The sequence below is a fragment of the Agelaius tricolor genome, unplaced genomic scaffold (assembly GCF_023055355.1).
Source record: "Agelaius tricolor isolate 1412-34295 unplaced genomic scaffold, bAgeTri1.0.p SCAF_15, whole genome shotgun sequence".
Taxonomy (NCBI): Eukaryota; Metazoa; Chordata; class Aves; order Passeriformes; family Icteridae; genus Agelaius; species Agelaius tricolor.
This window is the reverse complement of record NW_027269275.1, coordinates 1,211,814-1,234,118: the sequence shown is the minus strand read 5'-3', so window position 1 is coordinate 1,234,118 and position 22,305 is coordinate 1,211,814. Positions and strand designations below refer to the sequence as shown.

At 42.1% G+C, this 22,305-nt stretch overlaps 1 protein-coding gene across 2 annotated transcripts in view; it reads left to right on the top strand.

Annotated features, from left to right (window-relative positions):
• The window catches only part of CDH11 (cadherin 11), an 83,829-nt gene that overhangs the window by 27,772 nt on the left and 33,752 nt on the right, over positions 1 to 22,305 (top strand). For both annotated transcript variants that reach the window (XM_071440184.1, XM_071440185.1), the window contains one exon: positions 13,688 to 13,809. The gene's annotated coding sequence lies outside the window, so the exon portion shown is untranslated. The remainder of the gene's footprint in view (positions 1 to 13,687; positions 13,810 to 22,305) is intronic.

Below are 22,305 nucleotides of genomic sequence, written 5' to 3'. Positions count from 1 at the left end.
TTGGATAAAGGTAACTTCCCTTGAAGTTTTATTCACATCATTTTTATGTCCACACAAAATTGTAATGACAGACATTTCTCCTCTGACTTATTTTAAATTTCAGAATGTTTGATGGTTTTCCAGCCTATAATTGAGTTAAAATAAGACCTATAAGGAACTTCCCTTCATCTGACTGACAGCACAGGTGATGCACCTAGACCCTGCCTGCCGCCAGCTGATGAACCCCCAAGGAAATTCTGCCTCTCTTTTTTGAACTTTCTCATCCAGAGGTTTTATTTACTTGTACAATTTACTTGTTAAAATTAGACATTTTTGCTGTTCTCTCATAATTCCTATAAAATTTCTGCATCCATCTCAGTCATTCATACATTATTTTCTTATAAATTTTTCCAGCAAAGTAATCTTGGGTTCCTTCTGAGGCTCCAACATGTTGTTCAAAACCAGAGGCCTTTGTCTCCTCCTGGTTCATGTTAGTTCATGTGCTCGAGTAGATGTTAATTAACAGAACATTTTATAAGAGCATAATTTCTGGATCCACCCTTTATTTTACAAACCATGTCTGCTCTACAGCTTGGGAAAAAAAATAAACAGAGAGTGGCTCTTGCATCCTTGTTTCCTGTGCAAGATCTTCCTCTCCAGCTGCTTAAAGTGCTCATTTTAAATATTGTGCTATACAATTTACAGACAAGATTGTGGAAGGGAAAAGAGTGGCAGGAGCTCTTTTGGCTGTGAGCTGTAACCACAGAATCCCAGAATGGGTTGGGATAATAAATCCCACCCAGTGCCACCCCTGCCATGGCAGGGACACCTTCCACTGTCCCAGGCTGCTCCCAGCCCCAGTGTCCAACCTGGCCTTGGGCACTGCCAGGGATCCAGGGGCAGCCCCAGCTGCTCTGGGCACCCTGTGCCAGGGCCTGCCCACCCTGCCAGGGAGGAAGGGAAGAATTTCTCTCCCATATCTGCTCTAACCCTGCTCTCCTTGAGCTTTGTGTTGCAGGAAACCAGCAGTGAAGGAAAAAGAGGCTCTACCTTGCCTTTGGTCCTTCCCTGCCCTGCAGCTGGGTCAGGTGTGCTCCCAGTGTGGTTTTGAGGAAGTTTAATATTGTGCTGCCCTTTTTACATTATTTGAGACAAACCTCAGCTCAGCTCCTGATGTGCAATGTATTTCTTTTACCAGCCAGACCTAACGAGTGTCAGCCAGGGAGCTGCTGTGCCTTTGCTCGCAGCTGACTGACAGCAATGGCAGCTGAAGAACAAGACAAAGCCTTGCAAATCTCATTTTTCTGCCTTGCAAATGCATATGTACGGCCACTGAAACATGCTGAAAACCCAGCTAATTTCATCATGTGGTTCAAAATACAAAGGTTCCATGTCCTTTAAGTGTGGGCAATAAGCTTCATTTTAGTGCTCAAATTATCTCTTCTTTTCTCCCCCTCCTTATATCTAAATACATATCAAATCTGTTTGATCAGATCAAGGTATTATTTGTGTGGAAGGCAGTAGAAAACATTGTGAAGTATCACAGTATTTCTCAATACCAGCTCAGTGGCTAAGCTGCTATTGCTTTAAAAATATAATGTGAAAACTATAATGAGAAAAAGTTTGGATTTGGGCCAAAAAATTTAAAACCTTTATGGTAGATTAAACTGTTTTGCAACTAAATACTGCTTTTCTCCGAAACAACCCATTCCCTCACACAGCTAAATACTGCCATATGTTTAAATTCTTGCAGGCCTCCTAAGGCTGACCCAGAAGAAATGTCAACAAATGTTTGTGAGTCCTTGTGGCCTTGTAACATTTCCTTTAAAAAGTGAAGAATGGAACAGCAGGAGCTGTAACACTCCCCCAGAACAGACATATGAAGGCATATGGCTGACATGGGAGCCTGCTGGCTCTTCCAAGATTGCTGGCTTCATTTTTAAGGATCCTTTTTTTTTTAATTCCTCAAGACAGCTAAACTTGTCTCTCTGTTTGGTGAGTTGCTCTGTTCTGCTCAGAGCTGAGTTTGGGATGCCTGGGGTCCTGTACAGCCCCTGCTGTGCCATGAGAGAGCCCACAGGTTGTTCCTAAAAGTGGCAGATGGGGAAATCCAGGGAGGGTGAGATGTGGTGGCTCTGAGCTGGGGATGTCCCAAAGGATCTTCAGGCAGCTCTGTACACAGGAGCTTGGGTAGCTGGGAAGGTTTTCTCTGTAGAGCATTAACCCAGTGCTGGCTCTGGTTTTGACAATTAAAATAAATTACATTTGCTGAACAGTGCTGAATAATTGCACTTTCATTGCAGATGTGGGTTTATTACTTCTTAACTATAGGGTTTGAGTTTGCTGATATAGGGGGAGATCTTCAAATGTACAGGATCTCATGTTTTTTCCAAGTCAAAATGATTTATTTGTACAAAGGCATTGGACTGCCAATAGAATTTGTGCTCAAAAAAATCTTTGATGCCTCGGATCACTTTTCTTCTTCCCTGTAAATGTCCTTTCCTCCAACTATTATTTTTAATTAATTGAAATATTCCTGTGCTGTTCTGAAGTAACTCCAGCCCTGGAAATCTCAATGGCACAAAGCAACCAGAAGGGTAAAAACCAGGTCCACAGCTCAGCTTCTGGCTGCCTGTGCTTCATCTCCCTGATAATGTGCATTTTCCTCTCTGTTCCTAAGGCACCTGGGAACATCTGTGTCCTTAAGTCCAGCTCTGGAGGTTTTTGTGTCTCAGAGGCTACTCCAGGCCAGCTGGGTGAAATTGTGGATTATCACAAAGAGAAGGAAGAGCAGTGACTGTGCCTTGGGTACTCATCCAGATTTCTTTCTTCATCTTTCTGATGAAACACCAGATCTTACTCTCCAAGTTATGACTTTTGGTCACTTTTGTCTCAGTCCATTGTACCAGATTTGTGGATGTGCAGTGTTTTAGACTCTGAAACCTTGACCTTTTGAGTTACAGCAGTGGATGTTTCTCAATACCACAAGATGTTTCTTCACAAAATATTTTGGAAGGTAATTTATGTAATTGCTCATAAAATTATACTGTCTTGATGTGGGGACTGGTGAGGTTTGTTTTCTCCAATGTGGCTGGGGCAGTTTCTGTGCCCTGAAAGATAAGAACATAAACCCAGCCTTTGAGTAAAATGCAAACTATAAAAGAAAAAATCCAACATTTAGTGGACTTTCTGTGGTTTTTTCCTCATGCTCTTTTTTTTTTTCTGGGCACTGCCGTTACAGTAATAAGAAAACAATTATGTAAAAACAATGAACATCTTGCATGAGATTGACAGAATGAATAACTAGATTTCTTTTTTTGAAAGGGAGTGGGGAAGCTTATTATTGGCGTTTGGAACCTCTCAAATGAATTTTGTGAAGTGTTCAGCCACAATTTAGCATGCAGAATGCTGTCTGTTAGAAAGGGCTGCAGTGTAATTATCATTTCTGTGACTGGAGCACCAGGAAGGTGTTGAAGCTGAGTTGTCCACACTCTCAGGTAAACTCAGGGGGCTTGTTTCCCTGTAACTCCGGTTGACACTATCTGAAAATGAAATAACAGGTTTGTTTAGCCATGTTGAGCTGTCAAGTACTCATAAGTCTCACAAACTCGAAGCTGATAGCACAGACATGAGTGTGTGTTTACGTTCTCCAAGTGGAGAGCTCACCAAATTGAACATTAAGTGTGCAGACAGCTTCAGTTTGGCTCAGTTCCACAGCACACATATGGAAAAAGGTTGGCTCCCTGAAGAAATAATTATATGGCCATCTCATTCTGGGTTTAGAGCATCTCGGCGTTGGCTGTGAGAGTGAATTCCCTCCCCTTCCCGGCCGCTCCCAGAGCCAGGCGTTAATTGCTGTCTCCAGCTCCTGGCGCTGAGGAGCAGAGCCCGTGTTGACAAAGCCTGCTGTTGGCAGATGGCACCTGAGCCCAGCCCCGTGCTTGTCCCCGTGCCAGGGCTGGATCAGCAGCCCTGTGCCCCTGTGCCCGGGCACACCGTGCTGAGCATGCTGGTGCAGCTTCAGCTCAAACTGCAGCTCGGGCAGGAAGAGCTCACATCTGCCAGCAGCGCCCTGTGGAGACACTCCCAGCAAAGCTGCCCAAGGCCACCCAGAAGGCTTCAGTTATGGCCTGGAACATTCTTCCACCCCTGTCCAATTCAGCTGAAAAGGAAAAATGTTACTGCTGTGTGAGAATTATTGCACTTATCTATTTTAGACAAGCCTTTGGCAAACAGGCTTTTCTGTGCTATTGCTTTTGGGGAGAGTCACATTTCTGCAGAGCTGGTAAAGTGACTCCATTATTATAAAGTTATCTTTGATTTTTATTAGTAATTAGAATCATGGAATCATAAAATTATTTAGCCTGGAAAAGCCCTCCCAGCCCATGGAGTCCCAGCTGTGCCCATGCCCACCCTGTCCCCAGCCCAGAGCCCTGAGTGCCACCTCCAGCCCTTCCTGGGACACTCCAGGGATGGGCACTGCAACCCCCCCTGGGCAGTTCCTGAGCCCCCTTTCCATGGGGAAATTCCTGCAGTGCCCACCCTGAGCTGCCCTGGCCCAGCCTGAGGCCGTTCCCTCTGCTCCTGTCCCTGTGCCCTGGAGCACAGCCCGACCCCCCCGGCTGTGCCCTCCTGGCAGGAGCTGTGCAGAGCCACAAGGGCCCCCTGAGCCTCCTTTGCTCCAGGCTCAGCCCCTGCCCAGCTCCCACGGAGGTTATTTCCATGCAGTCTTCCTTTTTCTCTAAGGATGTTAACACCGGGCACTCCTTGCTCAATCCCAAATAAAAGCCATTGAAACTTAGGGAGAAGCTGTGCTTCTGAAATCTGGTGCAACAGTGGACACAGGTTCTCAGCATCTGGCCAGTGAGGGTTTGTTGCTTTGTTAGTGTTGTTTTTGTTAGGGTTTTTTTTGTCTTTGTTTTGTTTTGTTTTTTTAATGATCCTTTTATTTTCCTAAATATATCCTCTTGCTGGTTGAATATAAGTTTACCACATGATTGCCAGTGGTACCTTGGAGCTCATTTATTGTTATTTAAAGAACTGCCTACAGCACCTAGGACTATCTTCACCAGGCAATATCACTGACAGATACCAGCAGGAATTTTTCCCTAATTGTGCAGTTTCTCTGGAATAACAGAGCACTTGCACTGTTATTGTTTGGTTGTGTGTATTTCTACTTCACAACCATTGTTTGTAAGCAACCTCCTAATGCACTTGCTTGTAGCTTGTTATAATTACACCACAGAAAATTAAAGCTTTGGGCGGCATAATGAAGAGCAGACAAATGTTAAATATTAATATTGTCAACTATTCTGGTTCATTTTGGCTGTGAACTTTGGTGTTATGAACATGTCATTACCTGCTGCAGCTGAAATACAGATATGTGCTCAAGTTACAGCTCCAAGAACAGATGGGAAGGCAGGTTAGCAAATAACAAAGTAACTCCATAAAAAATATTAGTGTATTGTAATTTCTGGAGTGATATCCTGAAATGATAGGTGGTGGAAAATCATGTCATCCTTGCTATAAATATTGCTGAAATTCTGCAAAACTCTATTAGCTGTGAGTAAGAACTGCATAGCAGGCATCAAGAAATGCTCCTAGTCCTTTCTCATCTCCCAAGTTCTTACTCACTGAGTATTTAGCTCTGTTTTTAATGGATATTTCTTAATTTTAATAGATATTTTTTAAAAATTATATACATATATATAATATACATAAAGATATATACGTGTGTATATAATATATATATACAAATAAATGATATTATTACAGTATCAAAATATCAGTTGCTCAGTATTGTTCAGTCCTGAAAACTGAAATTACCAGTTGAAGAAGATTTGGGGGTTGTTTTCCTTTTTGAATCAGTGATGTTTATCTTGTCTGTCTGCACTTCTTTAGGCTTTCTTTTGTCCACACTTAAAGACTGCTTCATGGACAAATTAATGTGCTTGACATTGCCTTGTCCTTGATTGAGAAGCCAAGTGTGTAATGTCCTTTGAGGAAACACAAAAGGAAATAAGGAAAAGCCAGTGAGGAAGGACAGAGACAGAATGGCTTCTGGGTGACCTAAAATGAATTTACAATCCATTTTCCCTTCCTGCCACCCTCCCCAGATCTAGACAAGCTGTGACCTCTGGGAGTCTGGGAGGAGAATGGAATAGGAATAGGCAAAGGGATATATTTGGTCCAGAAATAAGACTGAATGAAACTTTTTTAAAAGCCTTACAAATGTTTGAAGAGTCATTGCAGGGTTTGCAATAGGGTCCCCAGAATGAATAATGAATCTTCCTGGGCTGACAGAGATATTCAGTGAGTTGAATGAGGCTCACAGAAATTCAGAAACATCAGATCTCTGGGGTGGCTTTGAACAACTCCTCTTTTCTTTATTTATTAATAAAAGGAAGAAGGTAGGAAAAAATGTCCCTGAGACCAAAGAATTCTGTCTCTCTTGAGTCTCTTGGACAGACTCTGAGCTATTCTCCTTTATGGTATCTCTGATGTCCCAGAATTATTCTTCCTTGGGTGTCTCTAGTGGACCTGGAACCAGCAGGATGATTTTGTAGAACATTTATATAAAGATTTTTCCAAAGGTTAGTTGAATTTATTTTCTGTGCTGAGTGTCCCCTACAGCTTGACTAATGGGGGCATTCAGCATATACTTCAGTGGCTCTCAATTTTTAGGTTTTCTTTTCAGATCACTAGAAGAGATTGATAAAAGAGAGCAGAAGAAAGCCAGAGGAAAGAAATAGAGAACAGCCTTCTGAAAGATAATATAAATAGAGCACCAAATGCTAGTGAAGACAGCCTCTGGTATGGATTTGCTCTAGAGGAAGGATCTGGCCATTCATGTTTAGTGGAAGAAAAGCACCAAAGAATAGGAAAATGGCAAGGGGAGGATGCAAACCAGAAAAAAGCCCCCAAAACTGTAGGGTAAATTTGCCATAAAAATCTTTCAGTGCTGACAAGCTCCCAGTCCGTGGTGTCTGACATCTGCTGCCAGTGGAAGCTGAGCTCCAGTGTGACTCAGAAGGCTTCAGAGCAGCTCTGTGTGCCTGCTGCACTGGCAGGAACTGATTTGGTATGCTCTGCATGTAGAATTTGCTTTTCCAAGAGAGAATATATACGAGCCTTTTACTGGTAGCGGCTCAAGAACAAAGGTTTGAGATAATCTGCTAGACAACGGAAATAAAAAGTCAAGTTTTTAGAGTACAAATGAAGTGCTTTTCCCACATGTAGGTAATTTGAATTATATGGAGTGTGTTACATAGAAATATTTATTTAAGCATGAAAAACTTGTATAATTTTTAATTCATATTTATTTACATGCATATACATCTATATAAGTGTGTATGCACAAAAAGTCTGTAGCTGCTTGCTGTGGATCCAAAATGCTTCCAAATTTAGATTTTAGAGGAAGCTCAGGGAAGTTGGAAACATTGAAACAGAGGGCTTGATTTATGATATTTAAAATGACAGAACACACCTGCCTGCAGGCCTCCCAATCCACTTGTATTCCTGGTACCTGGGTAGGACGGGGCTGCAGCAGCATGAGGATAATTAATACAGACTTCCCCCTCCAGGGCCCATCGTTTGCCTCCAGGCCCTTGTGACCCAAAAGCAAGAAAAAGCTGATAAAGTCATATTGTATGGGTGAGCACAGGACTGGGCACTCATGTGATTTGCAGAGGGATTTTGGAGGGAGGTTAATTTGTTCCTTGTGAGCCCACATGAACCTTTTCTGTCCTGCTGGGTAATTTGGCCTCAGATGGGTGAGATTTGGGCTTTAGTCTGCAGACTGTTAACATCCTGCAAAGCACTGAGATGTGGTTTTGTCTCTCACAAGAGCACACAGCTACTCTGCTCCTAAGCTTCCTTTCTGCCTGGTTTGTGCTCTCCCAGCTGGGTGTTGGGGTGCTGGGTTTGGCAGAGCTGCTCTGCTCTTCTGGCTCCCTGTCTGTGCCACAGCAGTGTGGGTGGACAAGGGTTGGGAGCACCAGGGGAAATGTTTGGGCAGAGTATGAAGTCAGAATAGTTCATAAGAAAGCAAATCAGGCTGTTAACCTGCTTAGAACAGAACCTTGTTTGGGTGAAACCTTCTCTGCAGCTCTCACGTTTTGTCCTGCACAAGGCATCCCCCTCGAGTGGAGAGGAGCTTTCCTCCTGCACAAAGGTACAGGACTGTACAACATTTGAGCCAAATTCTGGTTTTGATCCTCATTTTATGTCAGGCTTCTTGGGTTGGGAACAGCTCCTCCAGGCTGAGCCCTGTGTGTGCACACAGGCATTAGCTCTGCCCTGCCTCGGCAGCAGAAGGCAGCAGAACCATCTCAGGTGCTGCAGGGTTCTGTGGTACAGGGACAGTGTGTGCTCCTGTCCCTGCTGCTCAGGAGTGAGCACAGGGCAGGGAAAACACCCCCAGCTCTGAAATCAGAGTTATTTACCCTGGCCTGCCAACAGACCTGTCACTGGGGTGTGTGGGGAAGGCAGGTTATCCAAATTGCTCTCTGTCCTTTCTGCTGTAGTTCTTGCTCTTTGCTTTGTACCTTTGCACCTGACCATATTTCAGCACAAAATGGGAACCCTTACATGTCCATGTGCACACAGAGACCTTAGTGCTGCTGGTGTCAGCTGTAGACATTAATTGACAGCCTTAATAACCTAAATGAGCTTTGAATTTGGAGCTGCTTTCAGCGGTGCAGTTGGACCAGGTGTCCTGCAAAGCCCCTTCCCATCCCTAGGCTGCTCTGTTGGTTGCTAACTGTGGGATTCCCATTGCTTGGCTCAGCTGCCTGGAATCAGAGGGAAAAACAGTTTCTCCTGCAAGGTGATTCCAAGCATGAGCTTATTTACTTGCTAAGATAATGGCTAGCACAGGAGCAATTTTTACACAGCCAAGGAAAATCATCTTCGACAAGGCCCCCAGATCCAAGTTCTCCAGAAGGGTTAAATAATCCCTGTTGTACACTGAGACTTAAACTCCAGTGCAGATCCATTTTTTTATACCTAAACAGAGATTACTCTATATAAAAATGTGGTGTGGTGCTGTGGTGTGTATTAGGGCCTAGAATAAAACTCAGAGAGCTGACAGGAAGCAGATTTTGTTGAAACTCTGTTCCTGAAATGCAAATTGCAGAAATAATCATAATAATTTCATGTAAATTATATTTATACAGATGATCCAGCTTCAGGAGAAAGGGGAGTTTGGGTAGTGCATAGCACAGAGCAGCAAACACCAAAAAACAGCATCGGGGAAGTCAAGTGTAAACTTTATTTTAAGACAGAACTTATACCTACATCTTTAGAACAGCTAATTATTCAGTGAGGAGAGAAGTGAGAGAAGAAATGGGGAAGCTCTGCACCCAAACAGCAGAGATCCTCAGCTGGCATGTGGGAGCTCTGAGTTTTATATGGATTATGCATTTTTCAGAGGTGAAATGTTTTATAGTGTGCCTTTGCTCACTTTCAGTAATGGCTCCAAGGTTAAGTGACATGTGGCAGGGCCAGACTGCAAATTCATGATAGAACCATGGAAAGTTCACATATTCCTAAACCTTTGTGATTGTGAGCTCAAACCTGCATAATTTTTATTTTAAATTACATTAGCTTCCTTTCTTTTTTTTTTTATTTGACCATTATTGATGTTGTTTATTGCATACATTCTGAATATTTAATACGAGTAATCTGTTTCATAGGTCATGAATACTTGCATTTTTTGTAGGCTTGTAATAATTAATCACAGGGGGGAAAAAGCCCTTGAGCCACTCAGTACATTGGCCTGGGCTGTGTAAAAACTTTGTCCCTATATTGGATTTGAATAAGTAGTTTATGATCAATAATTGAGTCAAGAAGTTTTGACTTCTCCAGGTTTTAATTCAGCCATGCAGATGTCTCTGGCACTTTGAATATGATCAGCACTCTTTGCTTAAGCAATAATTTAGATTATTAGGGTTTTTCTTTAATCATTGTGTGTGGTGTCAGTTGTGTTTCCATAGGCACTTCTCCAGCAAATTGTAATCAAATAACTATTTATGTGGAAACCTGAGGCAATGGAGTTCTGACTGTGTTAGAAATGCTTTTTGAAGTGTCATATTTATGGAATATTTTAGTCTCTTTCAGTCAGTTCTGTGATATTTACCAGAATTTTCATTGGGCTTGAAAAGAGTTGCAAAAATCTGGCACCATTTCATTTCAGAAACTCATCCCTGATGCTTTTGGATTTCTCTGTAAGTGGGACCTAAACATATGTAGTTAGAAATCCACAGTTTAAATCCTTTTGTGACCATGAGCAATTTGTCTCTATTTCATTAAACTCTCAGATATGCTCCCAAGTTTATTTCTGGAACTGCTCTCCTGGAAATATTTAATTTTAGGGGTACAGTGGATGCCATTTTTCTCCAATTTGAGATTGTTGTGGATTTCTAATATTTTTCATCTCTTTTGATAAGAGTAATGTACCTGGGTGTTTTTTAGAGGGACAAATGTGTGTGCAGTGTATCAGGAAAAGAGAGAAAGAAAATAAACAGAGCTTTGGGGTTGTTTTGGGTTTCCTCGGCATAAATCTCGTATTTTGCGTGCACCTCGATTGTATTGGTTTATTCACTTTGCCAAACGGCCCACAAAGCTGTGAATATTTATTTAGTGCTGTTCCTAATCGTTTTTCTAATAGGGAATTATTTGGGTACAATGAAAGACATTTGTAAATGAAGCAGATAAGCGCTTTGGCAGACAAGGAGTGTTTTGTCCAGCACAAGAATTCTATTGTCCACTGCTTTAGTTGTCAAGTGCCTGGGGAGCCCAGGATTTATGATGATGTTACAATGGCCCTTTCAGAGGGGACTCTAAGAAGCTGTGAGATTCCGTTCCTCTGCTTTTCAGACTCCCAAATCTTTTTGTGGTGCGAGGACAATGCCGGATTCAGCTGCTGCCCGGGCCGCTCTGCCATCGGCATTGTGCAGTAATTTCCCCGGGGACAATGGGCCGGGCTCTGCCCCGCTCCCGGCCGCCTTTCCGAGCGGCTCCGCCTGGCACTCGGCATCCCCCAGCCCTGAGCCGCGGCTTCTGTCGCCCCAAAAACCCTTGTCAGGCCGTGTGCTTTAAAGAGACACTGTGGCAAATCTCTTTGGAGCATTGCAACTGTTTAATGGATTTTTTTTTTTTTTTTTTAAGTTTTCTTGTAATTGTAATTGGACTTTGAAACAGCCTTCTGTAAATACAGCAGTTGGGGGCCCTTGGCTTTTTGCCCTTTTGTAAGCGTTATAAAGTTATTAGAACTCCTGAAGGCATATTCAGCTGCAGAGGAAATAGGAAAATAAAAATATTATACAGTAAGTAATAGGCATCTGATCAATGAAATGGTAATAGGAAGTAAATAGGTATCTGACACCTAAATATCAATTACTCAAACTGTTCTGTCTACAATCACAAGGATGGAAATAGTCTCAAACTATATTTTTAATGAAAATTGACATCTGGAGGAGTTTCTCCTTGCTCGATGTTAATATGAAGATTTATTTACTTCTAATAATGGTTAATACTACAAAAAGTATCAGTTTGTAACCCCTGATATTTGTTGAAATGCAGTGTGACTGCAGAATAGAGGCTGTGATTGGCAGTGAAATGATCATTTGCCATTTATTATCTTTTATTCTTTAAGATGCTTGCAGCCCAGCCCACTCTGCGGTTCCATGATTGGTGCCTTTGCTGGTGGCCAGGTCGATGCGGTCAATGGAGCTGCAGGTCAGGTGGGGACTGGCAGTAGCTGTTATCAAATCTCTGAGGCTTTTAAAGACAAAAGAGCTTAAAAAATTGGATGGTAGGGATATTTAAGAGGATATTTTGAGAAGTCCTTATCCAAGCAAATTCAAATGCCTCGGGCATAAAGGAGTCTTGAGCTGCAAAGTCATCCATAAAGATGTTGTTTCCTGTAAAGATATTGAACAAATTCTCAAAATGAGGGAGTTTATTCAGTTTCAGTCATTCATATGAATTGGGAATTAGTTCAAAAGGGTCCTTTATTAAAAAAAATACCTGCAAAATGAATATATTTCAAAGTGCCATAGGTACTTCATAGCATGAATGTGTGGAGTACTTTTACCAACCAAGTGCTTTTATATTAGTGGCTCAGTCATCACACAAATCATCACTTCACAGAGCTTAACCTTAGCAAAATGCACTGTCTAGGAATGTGCTTTTATGGCACGTGTATCCCAAATTTTTAAAAAAACCTCAATGTATTTGCAGTCGTGAGGGGCCACAGAAGCCACATGAATTTATTTCTTCTTTGGTGGAGCAAGAGTGAAATATGTTTGTGCAATACTGAATATAAAATAGCCAATCAATGCCTGTTTCCTTTTCAACACTTGTGCTGGGAACTCTGAAATTCCACCTGTGCTGCTGAACTGTTTTTTTGCAATTAAAACTTGATAGGTTTAACAGGGGTGAAGAGTGGGTATAAAATGAAGGATTGATATGGATGAGGTGTCGTCAACAATTAAACACTACAGAAAATTACTGACTTGGATCTATCAGCCCAAATTACAGAGGCTATTTCTTAATAATTAAATAATTAGTTCTAGACATTTTCAGTTAATACATTTGGAGGTACTAGGGAATCTAGCCTGGTTTCCTTGGCTGGAATGGATCTTAGTCCTAGAATTCAGTTAGGGCTGTTTAAGTGTCTATCAGGGTCTCAAATGAACCTCAGGAATGCAGTGTCTGTACCAGTAGGTAACAACAGATCACACTGAGTATTTCCTTTGCATTCAGTCACATTAATTATATTTTATCTATATTTTACTTGTGTGGGGACATTGTCAGAAACACCTGGGATGATGAGGTGTGAAATGATGAGGTGTGAGGATGACTGCTCCGGGAAATTGTGACCATCCTTAATGTACCAATTTAAATTCAAGACTTGTCATGAGAAATGATTCAGCAGGTTTCTTCTTTGTTCCTGCTCCCTTTGTCCAGACTGACTCAACTTCCTGCTCTATTTATGAAAGAATTGTAACCACTGAAACAGCTGGAGATGAACTTCTTACAGGCAGAGGCGCCTCTTACTTGTTCGGGGGGTTTTTGGGTTTGTGATTTTTTGGGGGTTTTTTTTGTTTGTTTTTTTTTTTTTTCTTGTCTTCTCTTATGTATTTTTTCACTACTCTAGTGGCAGTTCCACTTCCTAAAATAATCTTCTCCCTTTTCCATCATAATGATAAACCCACTAATTTTCTAATATGCCTTTAGAGCACTTAGAAATGTTCAAAGCACGTCTTGCTGGTTAATGGCATCTGCAGCTGTTCCTTTTTTCACTACAGTGTGTCTTGTCTGGGATAACATTGCCAGAACAGATTTTTTCCATAGATAACATAAAAGAGATGTGAAAGAATTTTGATATGGCCTCAAGCATTTTAGTTATGGGAACATTGTAGCAAAAATGAGTCTTAAATATTCCAGGTTGGACTGGGCTGGGGTGGTGGGAGGTGTCCCTGCCCATGGCATGGGTGGCACTGGGTTATCTTTAAGGCCCTTTCCTAACCTGGACTTCTGTAATTCTAGATAAACGCTATTTATTAATTATAAGTAGTATTTAATTGCTTGTCTTTAGACTCTCTTTAGGCTGCTGTGGTAGTTTATAGGCCAGGCTTCAGTTCCCTTTTTTATGGTCCCACCAATAGTTTGGATTTCAAACGTCGTTTTTCCTTCTTTGCAGCCAGAGCTGAAGTAGTGGCTGAGTGGCAGCAGAGGGCTGACAGGTGTCACAGCTCCTGAGGTGGCATTTCAGATGTGTGGAATATGCTACATCAACTGGCAGCAGGTTTCCAGTGGGTGAAGGTAAGTCCTGCGTCCAGCCCTGTGATCTCCTGAGGGATGTCAGGGATCCATGGCTGGGGCCTTGTTTCTGTAGTGTCTCCAATGTTTGTGCAGCATAGGGAACATTTCTGCAAGCACTGATCCCTCAGAGAGTTTAACCAGAGCTCCTGATAGCTGTCAGCTGTAGGACACAGACCATCCTTCTACCTCTGTACAGCACAGTTTGATAAGGGACATGTTTTGAATCCCTTTTGTTGAATTTCTTGTTTTAAACATCAGAGTATCACTTGAAAACTCACAGCAGTGGAACACTGAAGAACAGGAATGTAAGAATTGTTCTGATATTTAGGTTTACAGCTGGAAGTGATCAGTCAAACAGGTTTATACCTTCCTTATTCTAGTGAGTGATTAATTCCACATTTGGACTCTTTCTCTGATATTTTGTGCAATACTATTGAGCTCATTATAACTGCTCAGACTTGGGTTAGGAAAGTAACTTCATGGTGACCCTTAGGCTTCAGAGAAGGTGGAAAGTGTGGAAGTGTAGAGTTTAGGAAACTAGATGTAAAACTAGTTGGATCTGCTGCTCTGATGCCTTTAATTTTTCAAATCCTCTGTGACTTTCAGTTGTGCTGTTGCTGCAATTCCACAGAGGTGAGAATTGCTCACTTAGAGGAGTGTCCATTGTTTGTTTCTAAGTTTAACACAGAAACAGATTAGGTGTAACAGGCGGTAAATATCTAAACACTGTCATTTATACAGAATCAAAGGCACGAGCTCGCCTGAATCGTGTGGGATAAAAAGTACAGTGCCAGGATATAAAAGTTCTTTGTCTTGCTGACTCATTCACACTTTCTACATTCAATTCACTCAGGTCCTGCTTGACAGATGCTTAATTTCTGTGAAAATCCCTCAAATGACAATTATCGTATTTCTGGCAGCCAAATGGACCAACACTTCAACATCCTCGTGAGCAGCTCTATGGGACGTGTGTGTGCTGTCCTCAGATTTGGGGAGGGGACAGCAGCAGCCAGGCTGAGTGACACCAGCAGCACTGGGCTGAATTAACTCCTGAGCAATGACAGAGCTCAGCATGGCAGATTCTGGTCCTGTCTGAACACAAAAGCCACATTTTGCAAACAGTGCTCAGCTGTTGTTCAAATCCAGTTTCTTGACAGAACGATTCTAAAGAGGGCTTGGTTTGAGGACGTGCTGACTAGGTTTCAAATTCATTCCTGGGTATCAAGAAGACATTGAGAAAATATCTGAAATTAGTTCTGCATGTCTCTGCTCCATGCACAGTTACATGAATTTTCTCACCACAGTTTTGTCTCTCTTGGCATTTTCTAATATCTCAGTTCATGGTTTAGTTCAGGCCCCTTTCTACTCCACTTGTTCTTCACTTAAGAGCTACTTCCAAACAGACTTAATTTTTAGAAATTAAAGGACTGTGAGGAATAGGCTTAAAGGAAAACAGCCCATCACTCTCACTAGTGTGTGAGATAAGTGAATTTTAACTGGGTCCCTACCCAAGTTTTATCTGACAAAGTGTTGTCTTTTTTTTTCATGAACTTCTTTGCATTTCAGAGTTAAAGCAAATAATTTGTGAAAGAAAGCTTCCTGCAGAGAGACTGTGGGATGTTCCCTCTGCTTGGAGTGTGAAGTGTCTCCCTGCAAATGAGGAGGAACAAGAGCTGCTTTTGTTGATTATCATGTAAACCTGTGACTCCATATGCTTCCTAAATTCTCTTCCCTTCTTTTGAAGGATCTTTCTTAAATTACTTCCAGCTGTGCCTATTCAGGAATGCAAATTTCCTGTTACAGTATCTGGATAATGACAAGAGTTGAGAAGGTAAAATATTCATGCTTAACTATTGTTCATGGAACAAAGAGCAGCGGGGCAGAGAGCAAGGCCCTGCTGAGCTGCTGGGGGCTGTGACACAGCCTTGGCTCAGTCACTGCAGAAGGTGACCAGGGAGCTACAGGAACTGGGAATATCCTGACTGGACATTTTCTTCCTGTGCTGCATGGATTTTCTATACTGAATTGCAAGAGAGATTGAGGATAAGCACAACAAATACACTTCCCTATGATTTTATATTATCCTGTAAAGCATCCCACAGGAATAAAGGGTCCTCAGGACCCCAAAGAAGAATACTCTCATAGAATCATAAAATCAGGGAATCCCAGAATGAGTTGGGCTGGGACCTTAAAGCCCACCCAGTGCCACCCCTGCCATGGCAGGGACACCTTCCACTGTGCCAGGCTGCTCCCAGCCCCAGTGTCCAACCTGGCCTTGGGCACTGCCAGGGATCCAGGGGCAGCCCCAGCTGCTCTGGGCACCCTGTGCCAGGGCCTGCCCACCCTGCCAGGGAACAATTCCTCATTGCCAATACCTGACTGAATTTCCCCCTGTCATTGTGAAGCCCTTGCCCCTGGCACTGCAGCTCCTGGTGCAGAGCCCCTCTCCAGCCCCTCTCTCTCCCTGCAGCCCCCTCAGATCCTGGAAGGCTGTGATGAGTTCCTCAGATGGGATGAGAAATTGAAGTTCACTTCCTAAATCTATAAATTAGTGCTGTATAATGCGTACTTTGCCTCTTTCATATGTAATATTTCATTCTTATCTAGAAAGACCATAATGGGAAAACCAGGCTGTTCACAATGCACAGAGGACATCCTGGAATGAAATTCCTCTATAGTTTTGTTTTTGCACAGATGGCACGTGGAAAGAAAATTAATTTTCCTTTGGAATCCCTGTTCTGCATGTTGAACCCAGCCTACAAGTCAGAGCAGTGTTCCCCCTCCAGCTGCCTTTTATCCTGTCTCACATCTTCACTTCGCTTCTCTACAAATATCCACTTCTGTAGGTTTTTAAAACCTGAATTTTGAATTCTCAGTGTCAGCCCACAGAACACTCAGTGTACCTGCAGGATTAGCTTGTTACATGTATTTTAGGATGGATATTAGTAATCTAAATGAAATAGGCTCACATGTGAGGGCAAAAGCTTTGATTTTAGTAGGATGACACTCCAAAGTACAGGGAATCTCCAGTTGGCTCTTAAAGAAATGCCTGAGAGTGAACTGTTAAGAAGAGTAAGTGTCATTTCACATAGTCTGTGCAATGAGATGGAGTCTGAATTTATTACTTCTGCCTTTTTGGTTCTCTTCAAGTCCTTGCTTGAGCTGAAAAACCTTTGGAAACATTGTTAGGATAATTATAAGACCTAATCTGGTCAAACAGATATGAAAGAAGAATGCTTATTTTGTTAGAAATCACAATGGCTTCAAAGACATCAAGTGGGGAAATACATTGTCACTGTCCTGTCTCTTATGGTCTCAGTACTTACTAACATGGACATTTCAGGTTTTCCTATCTACTTTTTAATAGAAAGTTATTTCCATGTTGCCTTGAAAGAATCTTCAATGTAGAAGAATGGTGAAATGAGTGATTTGTTTTTGGAAACAATGAACATGTACCTCAGCTGAAATTCAGCTTTTTGTGGCAAAAAAGTTTGTTCCTGGTTGAATCCTGAAACAACTGAGTCATCAGAGACTCATCCCTGCATTTTCCAGCTTTCTGGGGCATCCCAGCCATGTCTGGGCTGCAGGGTGGAGCTCTGGAGCAGGATCTGGAGCAGCCTGGCTGGGCTAAGGAATGGGAAACTCCAAAATCCCCCCCAGGATGAGATTCCCTAAGGAATTTGCACTGCAGAGGCTGCAGAGATTGGCCAGCAGAGGAGAAAGGCCATTAAAAGATTGATCCATTGACTGAAAAACTCCCCAAAACTCCAATCATTTCTGGGTCAAAATAACCTCAGATACTTGGAAATTGTGCTCCAATAAAATTAACTGGCAAAATTTCCACAGTTGCTTCAAAGGGGAAAAGTGGGAATTAAAAGTGAAATCGGAGTCTTTCTGAATCAATTTTAATGGGAATTTGTGGATAAAACTGTTGTCAGCTTTAACAATAAATACATAAATAGACAGTGTGTATATATACACACATGTATACCTATATACATATATCTCTGTGCATATATATATCTATATATCTATGTGTGTATATACATATACATATATATATTTAGATATAGTTGCTCACTTTGTATTTTAATAGTGATGGTGAGGAGGAGAATAATAGCATATTTAAAATCTATACTATAGTGTCCCCAAGAAAAAATACACATAGCCAGGGCTAGAAAAATAAACCCAAGAGAAGAGTAAATAGCATGCCTTTCACATATATATTGCATATGAAAAGATGGCTGTGCACTCAGCCTTTCAAGGTTTCACATGCAATAAAAACTATTTGAATTCTGCTCAGATGTTAGTTTGCTGTCTCAAAAATTGACGTATTCTGTATGCCATAAAATAAATCACAATTTAGTGTATTTAATTCTTTTGAGGTGTTTAACCCAGCCAATTACTACGTTGTTAGTCACAGTTGAAGAAAAACTTAAAAATGTATCTTGCAGGAACACTTGCTGATATAACTATGCAGCAGATGCAGTTTCTGTGGCTTTCCTCATCTGTATAAACACTAATAAAGACACACAAGTAGTGATTGGTAAAATCTAATGTAATGCAAAGGTTTTTCCCTCTCCAGTCCTGACAACCTGCATTTGCAAGCGCTCAGTTACTTTTATTTTAAAATGGCTTTTCAATTACATTCTGCTGCTGTAGGGGAAAGCTTTTTGACAAAGGCATGACATAAACCATTTCTATTGCAGCTCCATCATAGCTTCCACAGCTAAACTAGACTGGACAGTTCATTAAAAAGAAAAATTAATAGTACAAGGTTGTAGGGAAACAATAACAGATTATGACTGGCCTGTGGCAGCCCACTGAATTCATGTAGTGGGAAAAAAAATGATTCCCTTGTCTCATAAATGAAGGTTTGTTCCAAGGTTTTAGGTGAAGTCTCTCCTGTTCTTTTACAGGAAAAAGCTGTCCAGCTTCTGGTCTGTAAAAGCAATTCTTGTAATCACTGCAGGAGAATAATGTGGATTTTTTGGGATAGAAAGCACCCATTTGATAATCATTGAATATATAATAATAAACATAATATCAAAGAGAATGGCATAGAATACAACATACTAAACAGATACCTTAAAGCAAAAAAGTAACTCTCTCAGGGCTGGTCAGGGGGAGGAGGGACAAAATGAAAATGGAGTCAGGACTTGATCGTATTTTTATTTATCTAACGTAGTAACTACTGTAGACCAGGCTAAATTTGCTGAGTTCAGTGTGCCAAAGCCAAAGTGTTTGTGATTCCATAGCAGTTCTTTCAGGTCTGCTGCTGCTACCTATGTAGCATCATGTGTGATTTCTCTCTTGCTTGAGGCTGTTCTTAAACTTGGTTTAACTTGTTCTCTGACTTGGTGCAACCAACTCCTAAAGCCTCCCTCTAGATGGGAGTGCATATTTTCCCCAATTTCCTCAGGGTTCTGTGGCTCAAATTTTCTGTATAATTCTGGTATGTGTGGCAAGCAGACAGACTCAGACTTTAATGCTGTAATCCGAGTTTCATTATATTGGTGCCATAAATTCCTGTCTCAGAAGATATTTCAAAGAATATGGGCTCTGGGATGCATTACCCGTTTCTTTTGGCCAGTAGCCACAGCCTCCTAATGAATTCAATGGGATAATGGGAGAGGCCAGGAAAGGGGAAGTCTGAGCCAACATACCATTTGGAATCAAAAGCAGGACTGACCCTGAAGGGTATTTTCTGGTTCTGTTTATGAACACAATCTTCTTTTAGAAACAACAGCCTAAAATACTGAATATTCATGGTCATGGGGTCTGACCCCCTGTACTTTTGCAGCTTTTTCCCTTCTTTTACAGGAGAACTTGGCCATTTGGCCTCCAACTCTCCCATCTCTCCCCCAAAACAGAAAGCAGGTTACAGAACCTGCACAGCCTGGCCACTGTCAGAGGCCTCCTGGCCATCCTGGCTGGGGTTCGTGCCATCAGCTGCATTTTGTGAACCTGAAGGGTTGTCACTGAAGCAAAAATAACCAACCAAGCCAAAGGCTCTGCCTTGACCTCCTGAGCTGTTCTCATGCTTTCTTACTGCAGGCAGCATGTGTGACTTGCAGCACGCTGGGTAGAAGATATTCCTTATTTATTCCAGAAAACGTGCTCACACAAAGATTTAGCACTCACTAATGAGCTGTTCATCCCAAGGCTGGGAGCCAGCTGCAGCCTTCACTGCTCTGCTGGCCTGTTCATGAGCCCAAAGGTGCCAGCTGTGTCTCCTGTCCCCCTCTGCCATGTGTGAGGCCCAGGAGAGAACAGCCCCATCCCAGGAACAGGCTCACCCCAAGGACAGTTCAACAGAGACTGTGCTGTGCTCTCTCCCAGTAAAGCCCCTGACCCACTGGTTATCACCCCTCTGCTGCTCCCAGCCTTAGCAGAATGACACAACCAAAGTTGTGTGTCCAACAAATGGAATGACCACTTTTCTCCTTGTTGGTTTGTAGTAATTTAAATTGTTTTATATTTAACAAATACAGAGATAATTAATTGTTTAAGTGGGAAAACTTCCCAGCAAAGAATAGAATGGTAATGACTTTTTAACAGCTGTCAAAACCACTCTCCCAAGCAGGGGCTGGTGCTCTCTTGGGTTAGGGTTATCCAGGTTCCCTCTGTTTCCTCTGCTCACACAGTGCTGACACATTGCCCTTTGTCCAGCTGAGTGCTTTGCCTCTGAGCAGTTGTGGAGTTACATCCAGGTCTCAGTGCAGGGTCCTTGAAGTGTCCACCAGTTTAATCTGCTGCAGCTTGTTGAGCTCATCTAACCCAAAAGAACAGAAATTGAAAGCCAAGAATGTTCTGTTGGCCTAAATTCAAAGAGTCTAACCAGAGAATTATCAGTTCTGCCACACTGAGCTCTTATACAAGTTATGTACAGTTAAAAGTGATGCAGAGGAGCCTCCCAGTCCCTGCCTTTTCCTGATGGAAAGTAACCATCAGCTGCCTCAGGCAGAGGTATTGAGGCATTGGGGGTGGGACCTTATCCCAGAGAACTCAGGGATGGATCCTTCTCCCTGGACCCAGAGCCATTGTTCTGTTTCTAACACATTATTTTTCCAGAGTCACTGTTAAATTTGCAAACCTGCTCCTCAGGCTGCACTTTCCCTGGGCTCTGTAGGGCTCATGGCAGCCTGTGTTGCTGTGAAAGGTGATTTTCTGGGTGTTGAACAGCATCCTCTGCTCCCTGTGCTGCCTCTGAGCTTTGTGCAGCTCCCAGGCTGCAGTGATTCCACAGCTGAGCTCTGGGGAGCAGTTTCCAGCCCCATCATCCTCCAATTTTCAGATCTCCTCTCTCCTCCTGTGCTGTTTCCTGATCCATACACAGCTGCACAAGTAGTTTGCTGTGTATGGACCAGTGCATTATTATTTTTACTCTTTCATTTCAAACATACACATAAACCCACAGTGTTACAGCAGAGTCATCCTGAGTGAAGCAATAAACCCAAGCAAATCAGGCAATGGCCCTTTGGTCCTTAAATAACTTCTTACAGCCAAATAAATTAACCAAACTCAAGGCCTGGGCAGGCCAAAAGTGGTGCTGATGCTGCCTAAGAATCCAGCTGGGTCCTGCTGCCTGTGCTGGCAGCTCACTCCAGCTTGGGCATGTCACAAGCAACGGTGACACTGTCCTAAGGGCTTACAAGGCACTGAAATTTTAACACGTTCACATTAACATGTGGAAAATTATGTTTTACACTATTTATTTAAGCTCCATTATTAAATAAGCATTTAGTAAACATTCCTATTGGCAATCTCATTGTTACACCATCATTCGGGTCACGTATCATGGTTGGGTTTAGTTCAAGCTGTGTTTACAAACATAATTCAAGTGCCTGTGCATGACCTCTGTAATTATTTTTCCTGCTTATAATATGGATTTGCCATTCCTTGGGTCTGATTCTAAACTCACTTGCTGAAGCTTAAGCCAGAAGGGGTTCACAAAATTTGCATGAAGAGTTCAAAAAAAAAAATAAAATACCATGTTAAGTTTTTTATAGCAATGTTTACCCTGTCAGCCATCCATTGGAACAAGAAATATGTCTGTCTGCTCAGAAAGATGTTCCCTGTTCTTGGATGAATCCCCAGATCCAGTTTCTCCAGCTGGTGCCTGTCTGGTGCTTTATTCCCTCTGACCACTGGATTTCCAGGAAGTTATTTCTTATTGTCCTTTTGCTCACCCTTGTGAGTTTTTAAGTTGAAAACGCTGTCTTTGGGTCTTCAGTGTGATGAGAAAGTAGAGGTTTAGCTTGCAGACAAGTACTGGCTCACTGTCCTTGGGTGGGATATGGTAAAGATCCATAAAGAAATTCAGATACTGATCCGTGTGGGTTATCCTTATGCAATATTATCTCATATACCAGAGAGATTTAAAGGAAAAGGAGGATGGGTGTTTCAGCATCACACATAAAGGAAAACATAGCCAAGGAATTAAAAGAAAAGCTTTAAATGGAAAGCTCCATGTTCTTTGCAATGTGAACAATA